This window comes from Papio anubis, chromosome 3 (assembly GCF_008728515.1).
Source record: "Papio anubis isolate 15944 chromosome 3, Panubis1.0, whole genome shotgun sequence".
NCBI lineage: Eukaryota > Metazoa > Chordata > Mammalia > Primates > Cercopithecidae > Papio > Papio anubis.
In genome coordinates this window covers 169,251,909-169,263,039 of record NC_044978.1, presented here as the reverse complement: position 1 = coordinate 169,263,039, position 11,131 = coordinate 169,251,909, and the positions used below count along the sequence as shown (strand labels likewise).

The 11,131-nt window shown below is 39.4% G+C and overlaps 2 pseudogenes across 1 annotated transcript; both read right to left on the bottom strand.

Moving 5' to 3' along the window:
• Window positions 1-273: 273 nt before the first annotated feature.
• LOC101024904 lies at window positions 274-1,213 on the bottom strand (annotated as a pseudogene). The gene has a single exon (XR_646778.3). The product of XR_646778.3 is annotated as a 60S ribosomal protein L6 pseudogene (transcript).
• Window positions 1,214-3,117: 1,904 nt separating this feature from the next.
• LOC103884249 lies at window positions 3,118-10,733 on the bottom strand (annotated as a pseudogene).
• Window positions 10,734-11,131: the final 398 nt, after the last annotated feature.

Below are 11,131 nucleotides of genomic sequence, written 5' to 3'. Positions count from 1 at the left end.
AGTAACACAATCCAGAACTGAACTGAACAGAGATTTAGCTGTTTCTACATAAAGGTTTTTACCAATTTTTTAAAAAATGAATTGTAGATAAATATCAAAGGCCCACTGTATCATATCTCTTGCACGAAAGTATGCTTATACTAAGCTGTATCCAGTTATTATTCCAATGTGTGAGTACAGACATTCTCAACTGAACTATTGTATAGTTACCAAAGGACGCCTTACATGTTACTGTAAACAGAAAAAAATTTTTTTTTTTTTAATTTCAAAACATACTTAGCTATTTAATGAGGTTCTTAAGACATTTAGAACACCAATTTGTGAGGATAAATTCCATTCGTCAGGGCAAACACAGATCGCAGGTAGCCCTGGAGCTGAGGAACAGCTTTGATTTTTGGTAGAATTTGTGAGTCCACAGCTTTCTGATCAATCTTGCGCTGCTCTGTAATCTCGTATTTCTCTTTTTCTGTGTCGAAGATCTCACCTTCCTGGTGTCTGGGCTTCCGCAGCTTCTTCTTCTTGAAGTAAGCATCAGTAAGATGTTTTGGGATTTTGACATTGCTGATATCGATTTTGGTTGAGGTGGCAATGACAAATTTCTGGTGTGTTCTTCGTAGAGGAACTCGATTGAGGACCAGAGGTCCAGTCACAAGTAACAAGCCACTAGCCAGCTGCTTCAGGAAAACCACCCTCTTGCCCCTGTGGCGTCCAGTGAGGATGATCAGAATGGTCCCGGGGGTAATGCTGGCTCGCAGTTTTCTCACGTGCTGACTGAAGGGTTTTTTGCCGTGGCTCAACAGCTTTCGAAGCACATCTTCAGTAGGATAATATCTAGGCATTTTGCGAAGTTTAACCACCCGGGTACCTCCGTTCTTGTCACCACCAACTGGTTTTGTAAGAGTTGCAAGAACCTTCTCCTTCTTTTTCTTTTCAACCTTGGATTTAGCGGCTGAGTACTTCCTCTTGTACATGGCCTTTCTGGAATACATGGCAGATCGGGAATACCTGCCAATTCCTCTGACAAGGACAGGGTTGCGGCTGCAATGGGGCTTCCCCTTCTTGGGCTTCTTAGCCTTAAGGTTACCCTTTTTCACCTTGCCACCAGCATCAGCCTTCTTGGCTTCGGGTTTCTTCTCTTTAGCATCTGGCTTCTCAACTTTTTCACCCGCCATCTTGCAAGATGGGAAAGAGAACTAAGGTCTCGGCTTCCGGTCTATCGAAAAAAATATTTTTAATAGCCACACTATAAAGTAGCAGTCAGGACCACAGACTCCAAAGCTAGGTTGCCTGGGTCCAAATCTTGTGCTGCTCACCACATGAGTGACCTGGGCAAGTTATTTCTCTTGTCTATACCTCAGTTTCCTCTACTGTAAAGTGGAGATGATGATGATGATTGTATCCCTCTAATAATCTGTTGAGTATTAAATGAGTTAATGTGCATAAAGCATTCCAAACAATATGTATATAGTCAGCACTATATGAGCATTAGCCAAAAATTATTCTTATACCCAGATAATTTTTAGATCTCAATTGGTGTCCAACAGTATTACAGTCAAGATCCCAGTGCCCAGGAGTGACTGAATCAATCAATAAATGAATGAATGGATGTTGCTTTTACAAGGGGCATTTCTGGGTAAGGGAGCAGCACATTGTCTTCGCACCAATTGGACAAATACTCTGACCACCCTAGACATGCGCATCAGCAAGTGAGTTCTTGTACCATGAGAACTAAAGAGAACTCAGAAATCATTTTATCACTTACATAAAATCCAGTTCCAATTTTAAAATATCCTGTTTATAAAAGCTTGACTGAGTTCACTTAACTCTGAATGAATATTTAAACATTATTTTCTATAGTGCCTCCAAAGAATTAAGTGTCTTCAGAAGAATAACTTTCAATTAATACTCAACAAGTAAAAGGGAACTAGTTAAGATCGACACCCATTTTTTCCCTTACTTTATAATTAATGGAGTGATTGCTTTGCTTTGGCAACTACAACTATGAAAAAAAAAAAAAAAAAACACAAGCTTCAGGGTTGGATACTGGGAGAAGTGTGTGAAATACAGAGTTCTACTTACATATTCAGTATTCTACAGTCTCTTCTCATTTTTCCTGAGGCTTTGTTTGAAAGCTTCTGCCTTTGCTCCATTTTCACCCAATTTGCTGAGAACAATGATTTCAGCCTTCTGAATTTGTTTTGCAGGGAATTCAGACATGAGCATGTTGCAGCTTTTAGAAATGTTTAAAAAGAACTGTCTCTCGGCTTCTATCAGGGGATTAAGGGAAGCTGGGAAGCTGCACTGTTTGGAGCTGCATGGAGGAGGTGGTGAACCAAGGGACAAGGGGAAGGAATGTTATAACTGAAAAGTTATCAGGGAGAATGGAAAATGAAATTCAGTATTGGATCATCACAGGTAGGTAAGAAAACCCCAGTTCTGATCTGGTACTTGGGTACCAGTAGTCACAGTTGGTCTTGTCTGCCCAGCATCCATTCCATCATCTTTACTTCCCTTTGCAGAGTTCCTCATGCCTCACTGTCAGCTTGTAGATATCCAGTGGAACTGATCACTCTCATCCCTAGAATGACCATATAATTTATCTTCAAAATTACGGCATTGTGAGAATAAATGTTTTTAAAATTGTAATTATGTAATTTTTGAACTATGTAGTGACCAATAAATTGATTTTATTAAACAGATGGGCCTATGAAATAGTCCTCTTCAAAAACTATTTTCAAAAATACATTTTTTCCAAGAAATAAAACATGCACAACCATTAGAGCAAAATATGAGGTGGGGAAGAGGGACATCAAATTTTATTTATATTGATTTTCTGAACATTAAAAATAACAAGCAAAATAATTATTCTTCACACATCATTAGGTATTTCAATCTCTTTCTTTTTTTTTTTTTTTTTTTTTTTTTTTTCGATACAAGATCTCACTCTGTTACCCAGGCTGGACTGCAGGGGCCTGATCATGGCTCACTGCAGCCTCAATCTTAGTCTCAAGCATTCCTCCCACCTCAGCCTCCTGAATAGCTGAGACTACAGGTGCATACCACCACATTCGGCTAACTCTGTGTGTGTATATATAGAGATGGGATCTCGCTATGTTTCCCAGGTTGGTCTAGAGCTCCTCAGCTCAAGAAATCCTCCCATCTTGGACTCCCAAAGTGCTGAGATTACAAATGTGAGCCACCATGCCCGGCCCAATCAGTTTCTTAACCATATCTGTCTCTAGTACAATGTTAAGCGTATCTTCTGAAGAATTAATGATCATTTTTAATATTTTCATAAAACTGCATGCACTATGACACTGGTTGAAAGCTTCAATAGACTCTCTTGTCTGTAGATTCAAACATTTCCCATATCTAATTGTTGATAAGTAGTAAGGAAAAAAGTATGCCAGGCTGAAGAGGAGTTTTTTTTGGTTTTTTTGTTTGTTTACTGTGGATATACTTTAGTCTTTTTTGTTTACAACTGAAAACTCTTGGAATTCAAAATTAACATCCTTGCCAGTGAGCTTCTTATAGACACCAGAAAAAGTCTCAACTCTGTGTTCCACAGTGCTCTGCTGTGTTTGTCTGAATGAACCTTCATGAGCCGGCTGCCATGCAGTTTCATGCAGATTCTCTTGTGCACAATTTCACTTGGGAAAACCAAGTCCTCAAGGAGGGGAATATGCATCGCTGTCGGAGTACGACTCCTGGGACGCTTTTACTTATTTTTTGTATGGCTTTTTTGAGTTGCCTTAGGCAGAATTCTCCTCTGAATAATAAAAACAACATTCTTCCCCACTGAACTTTTTCTCCAGTTCATGTACTAGCCAAATGTGGATTTTCTGGAAACACTCAGTTGAGGAACAGTAATAAAGATGATGATAGCTTTCTGACCACCACCAACTTCAATTTACTTGGCTGCCGTGATATTCAGCTCCCTGAGCTGAGCCTGAGGTTCATCTCCAGCTTCAGAAGTGCCTGGAAGAGCTACTCTCGAACATATTCAGCTTCTTGCAGCTGGGATTCACGATCTTGGTGCTCGAACTGAACAAGTCCTCTTTGCTGAGCTGTGGCTTAAGAAGGTGCCCAAGTATTATAAAAGGCTTCTCAAATTCCAGCAGCCTGAAGAGATTTCTTTAAATCCAACATCAGCTTAATTACAAAAATTTTGCAGTTTTGTCATTATGCATATGTTTAAAAATTATATACAATTGACAGGAAAGCTCTATTTTGATCCATAGAATATCACAGCCTATTCGGATGCATTTCTGAATTATGTGTATAGTACAACCAATTCCATGTACAATTTTCCTTGATAGGTTTCAAATTTAGTTTTAAAAAGTTGTTTTACCCTGACATCATGTTTTTCCAAAAATTGTAAATGTATTTATTACCCTAAATAATTTTATCTTCAATGTTGATCTTTCTAACTTAATCTACAACATCCATAATAATGTCAAATGTTTCACCATTAATAGAACAAATTTCCAAATTTAGTTTGTTTTCAATAATTGGGTGAACAATGTAAACCCTTATAGATATTAACTAATTCTAGAAGTTAACTTTTCTATCTGAACCATCTCAGAACATGGATATAAAGCTGGCACCCATTTAACTGTCTGCAAATTTCTTTTTAATGGAGACAACACACTAACAGCTATCGTATTACTTTTTGTATTGCACAAGAAAACTTGGTATAAACAATGAGCAAACTGAATTTAGAAGAGCAGTCACTTGATCTAGAAGAGGAGTCATAATTCGGCCAGGTGCGGTGGCTCATACCTGTAATCCCAGCATTTTGGGAAGCCAAGGCGGGTGGATCACAAGGTCAGGAGATCAAGACCATCCTGGCTAACACTGTGAAACCCCATCTCTACTAAAAATACAAAAACAAAATTAGCCAGGTGTGGTGGCGGGCACATGTGGTCCCAGCTACTCAGGAGGCTGAGGTGGGAGAATGGCATGAACCCGGGAAGCAGAGCTTGCAGTGAGCCAAGATCATGCCACTGCACTCCAACCTGGGCGACAGAGCAAGGCTCTTGTCTCAAAAAAAAAAAAAAAAAAGGAAGAGTCGTGATTCACAGAGGGATAGACAAAAGCACCTATGGCCATGGCACGTGTTAATTTATCATTGTAAGTCACAATCTTAAAATAACTACCAACACTGGAAGTAGATCCTGATGCTCCCATAGACTTGTGCCTTCTAGTTTTCAAGTGGTCAGCGATAATATTATGCCCTCTCCCATACCTATGATAAAGCTATGATAAAGTCAATAAATATCTTGTACAAGTTAACCTTTATCATCAACTTTCTTGTGGGTTTTTTTTTTTAATGGTTTTTTGTTGTTTGTTTTGTTTTGTTTTGTTTTTTCGAGACTGAGTCTCACTCAGTTCCCCAGGCTGGAACCCAGTGGTGCAATTTCGGCCCACTGCAACCTTCACCTTCCAAGTTCCAGTAATTCCCGTGCCTCAGCCTCCTGAGTAGCTGGGTTTACAGGCACGCACCACCACGCCCATCTAATTTTTGTATTTTTAGTGGAGACGGGGTTTCACCATGTTGGCCAAGCTGATCTTGAACTCCTGATCTCAAGTGATCCACCTGCCTCGGCCTCCCAAAATGCTAGGATTACAGGCGTGAGCCACTGCACTCAGCCTATCATCAGCTTTCTTGAGAAATTAACATTCGTTCGTTAATTTTTCAACAAACAAGCACGTTTTTTAACTCACTGATGTTAAAATAATATTAAAAGTCATTGCAAAATAGAAAAAATGTTACTAAACAATGAAACAAACAGTTGCAGATTTCACCACACAGTAATTGACAAAAGCACTGTGGCAAGAACATTCAGATTATTTTCTATTATAATGCAAGCCATATGGAGGAAATGAGTGCACGGCATAGAGAATATAATGTGTACTACCGCCCAAGACCAAAAGAATTTGCAAGCCCAAGCTGCTCTTCCCTAAGCATCCAGCTTACTGCCCTTGAGAACAGGTATTAGTTATTTTATGCCAGGGTCCAGACGAGAGAGTCATCATGGCTGGATGACTTTTAGATTTAACTACGGACTAAACTCAAGCGTCTTCACTACATGTTTCTCTCATATGACCGGAGTCGTCTATGGTAAAAGGTGGAAATACAAAGTAGAGGTCTACCAAACCCATTTCCATGTATTTTTAATGTCACTATTAATAACATTTTATTAAAAATAAAGAAATCAGGGTAAATGCTAAACCACCCAAGAAAGACAACAGGCACAAACTTAGACCCTCTCCTACAAACCAGAGCACATGATCATCAAGAGAGACAGGCGCCTCCTAGCCTGGCCTATCAGAGCTCTGCAGCCTCCTGGCCACAATGATTGGTTCCAAGTTGAACACATGACTCTTGTTGAACCAGTAAGAATCAGCTCCAGATCTTTTGCTGGGAATCTTTTTTTTTTTTTTTTTTTTTTTGAGATGGAGTCTAGCTCAGTTGCCCAGGCTGCAGTGCAATGGCACCATCTTGGCTCACTGCAACCTCCACCTCCTGGGTTCATGCAATTCTCCCGCCTCAGCCTCCCGAGTAGCTGGGATTACACTCAGCTGGGATTACTGCCTGAGCAAGGCCCAAGACAGGAATGAAAACGCGTTTGTTAAGCCATCTTATGATGTACACAGTGCTTTTCATAGTGCAGCTATCACTCCAGGCCCATTTTAAAGGCTTGAGCAGTTGAAAAGGACAAAGAGATGACCTGCTGGTCAACAAATCTCAAATATTTACCTAGCAGGGATGGTTTAACATACACAAGTCAATAAATGTAACACATCACATAAACATATGATCATCTAATAGATGCAGAGAAAGCATTTGAAATCCAGCATCCCTTTATGATAAAAACTCTCAACAAGCTAGATATAGAAGGGACCAACCTCAAAGTAATAAAAGCCATATATAACAAACCTACAGCCAACATCATCCTGAATGGGGAAAAGTTGAAAGCATTCCCCATTAGAACAGGAACAAGACAAGGATTCCCACTTTCACCACTCCTGTTCAACATAGTTCTGGAAGTTCTAGCCAGAGTTAATTAGGCAAGAGAAAAATAAAGGGCATCCAAATTGGAAAGGAGGAAGTCAAACTATCGCTGTTTGCAGATGAGATGACTGTATATCTAGAAAATCCTAAAGACTCCTCCAAATAATCTTAGATTTGATGAATGAATTCAGTAAAGGATCAGGTTACAAAATCAATGTATACAAGTCAGTATCACTGCTATACACCAACAACAACCAAGCTGAGAATCAAATCAAGAGCTCAATCCCTTTTTACAGCAGCTGAAAAATAAAGTAAGAAAGTAATGTAGGCCTGGCACAATGTCTCACGCCTGTAATCCCAGCACTTTGGGAGGCCGAGGTGGGTGGATCACGAGGTCAAGAGATCGAGACCATCCTGGCCAACATGGTGAAACCCCGTCTCCGCTAAAAATACAAAAATTAGCCAGGCGTGGTGGCACACGCCTCTAGTCCCAGCTACCTGAGAGGCTGAGGCAGGAGAACTGCTTGAACCCGGCAGGCAGAGGTTGCAGTGAGCTGAGATCTCACCACTACACTCCAGCCTGACAGAACAAGACTCCATCTCAAAAAAAAAAACTGAAGTAAAATACCTGAGAATACACTTAACCAAGGAGGTGAAAGATCTCTGTAAACTACAAAACACTGCTGAAAGAAATCATAGATGACCCAAACAAATGGAAATCCATCCCGTGCTCATAGACTGGAAGAATCAATATTATGAAAATGACCATACTGCCCAAAGCAGTCTACAGATTCAACGCAATTCCCATCAAAATACCAACAGCATTTTTTACAGAACTAAAAAAAAAATTCTAAAATTTATATGGAATCAAAAAAGAACCCAAATAGCAATGGCAATACTAAGCAAAAAGAACAAATCTGGAGGCATCACATTACTGAACTTCAAATTATACTACAATGCTATAGTTATCAAAATAGCACGGTACTGGTATAAAAGTAAGCACTTGGACTCAGGAAGGGGAACATCACACAGCGGGGCCTATCATGGGGAGGGGGGAGGGGGGAGGGGGGAGGGATTGCATTGGGAGTTATACCTGATGTAAATGACGAGTTGATGGGTGCAGCACACCAACAAGGCACAAGTATACATATGTAACAAACCTGCACGTTATGCACATGTACCCTACAACTTAAAGTATAATAATAATAAATAAATTTAAAAAAAAAAAAAAAAGTAAGCACATAAACTAATGGAACAGAATAGAGAACCCAGATATAGAGTCAAATATGTCCAGCCAACTGATCTTTGACAATGCATACAAAAGCACAAATTGGGGAATTGACACCTTATTTAATAAATGGTGCTGGAAAAACTGACAAGCCACAAGAATTAAACTGGATCCTCATCTCTCACCTTACATAAAAATCAACTCAAGATGGATCAAAGACTTAAATATAAGACCTCAAACTATAAAAATTCTAGAAGATGAAATTGAAAAAACTCTCCTAGACATCAGGCTAGGCAAAGAATGCATGGCAAAGACCCCCATAAGCAAATGCAACAAAACCAAAAATATATAAAGGGGACCTAATTAATGAAAAAGCGTCTGCACAGCAAAAGAAATAACCAGCAGAGTAAACAGACAACCCACAGAGAAAATATTTGCAAACTACACATCCAGCCAAGGATCCAGAATCTGCAAGAAACTCAAACAAATCAGCAAGAAAAAAATAATAATCCCATTTAAAAATGGGCAAAGGACATGAATAGACAATTCTCAAAAGAAGATAAATAAATGCCCAACAAACATGAAAAAATGTTCAACGTCTCTAATCATCAGGGAAATGCAAATCAAAACCACAATGAGATACCACCTTACTCCTGCAAGAATGGTGACTATTAAAAAGTCAGGAAACAATAGATGTTGGCATGGATGCGGGAAAAAGGGAATGCTTATACACTGCTTGTGGGACTGTAAATTAGTACAACCTCTATGGAAAGCAGTATGGAGATTCCTCAAAGAGCAAAACGTAGATCTACCATTTGATCCAGCAATCCAGCTACTGGGGATCTACCCAGAGAAAAAGAAGTCATTATATGAAAAAGACACTTGCACACGTGTTCATAGCAGCACAATTCACAATTGCACAGGTGTGGAACCAACCTAAGTGGCCATCAACTATTAAATGGATAAAGAAAATGTGGTATAGATACACCATGGAATACTACTCAGCCAGTAAAAGGAATGAAATAATGTCTTTTGCAGCAACTTAGATGGAGCTAGAAGACATTGTTCTAAGTGAAATAACACAGAAATGAAAAACCAAAAAGTGTATGTTCTCACTTATAAGTGGAAGCTAAGCTATGAGTATGAAAAGGCATATAGAGTGACATAATGGACGTTACGGACTCGGAAGGGAGAAGGTGGGAGGGGAGCTAGGATAAAAAACTACATATTAGGTACAATGTACACTACTCGGGTGACACAGGTGCACTAAAATCTCAGAATTCACCACTAGATAATCCATCCATGTAACCAAAAACCACTTGTACCCCAAAAGCTATTGAAATATAAATAAATGAGGTAATGAGGAGAAATAAATATTCAGAACTTTGAATCGTGTGTGTGTGTATGTGTGTGTGTGTGTGTGTAGCACTTATTGAACCCAAATAACTCTCCACTCTCCTGGATGCCATGCAAAATAAAAACAAAGAAGAAGAAAAGATCTTTGGCTTTTAAGGAATTTAAAGGCAGAGTTGAGTGCATGAGACAGAGAAAGCATGGGAGCTAGACTCGCTTTATAATAACTCACTCATGCGATAACTAACCTGCCTCTGCAAGAAGGACATTAATACATCCATGAGGGCTCCATCCTCATGACCCAATCACTGCTTCTTAGGCCCCACCTCCCAATGCTGTTGCATTGGGGATAAAGTTTCCAACACATGAACTTTTGGGGGATACAATGAAAACATAGCAGTGTGATTCTGGCTTTAACTGCAGTTTCCCTCATTAGAGAACTACTGGATCTTTAGGGAAAGAAATGTTCCAGTCCTGATCCAGTTGTGTGTGTTCCTTTGAAGTTCCCTGTTTACTGGCATGTCAGGCTACCTTGCACCATGTTTCACTGGCTAATTGAGGAGCATTCTCTGTTTCTCTGCCACTGCTCAAAGGCCTCATCGTCATCTACATTTCTAAGCTGTAGTTTTTATTACCCCTCATTTGATACCTCATAGATCTGTGCATTGGTGGAACTTATGGAGGCTCATATTTCTCCACTCATACTCTGTAAAATTTCCTGCTGCTGCAGCCTCTTTCTCTCAGCTGTCAGGTCAAGGACTACATCAACAATGGGTTTTAGTAAAAAGAGAACACTTTCCAAACTGTTCTTAAGTTTCCCAACTTTTGAAACGAAAAAAAAAAACCAAATCTATTATTACTTACTGGGTTGCGCTATCAAATATCCCTTCACCATCTGCAAAGGTCAGGGTTTTGTTTTCTAATAATATATTGCCCACTTATTAGGATGATAGTAATCAATTGTAAATGTCACTGAAATGGTATAGACAGTAAATGCCACGGAAATCTACAAAAGAGAACTCTCACTTCCTGAGTAGACTTCCATTCATTTGCTCATTTATTCATTCAATGAATATTTATTGATAATCTACACACATTAGGCACTGAGCTAGGCACAGACATGGCCTCTGCCATCGTGGAGCTTTTAGAGACATACAGAAAATAGTCACACAGATATGGAGATAATAACAGTGTGGTAAGTGCAACGCAAAACAAAACAAAAGAAAACAAAAAAAAGATGCAGAGAGCTATGAGAAAAAAAACAGCCAGCATGGGAGTGAAATTTAATTTGGATTTAGAATGAAAGTAAGATTTAATTGGGCTATAGGCAATACACAAGATTTATTATGATCAGAGTCTAACCAACAAAGAAAATGATTGAGTGTTGAGGCCTCTCAAGAGAGTCCCAAATAGTTAAAGACAATTATGATGACTTCTAGGTACCAGCAGGTGGTGACCCCTAACAGGTCAGGGGACAACAATGTCCCAAGATGAGCCCCTCTCAGAAACTTGGGACCTCTTCTGACACAGGT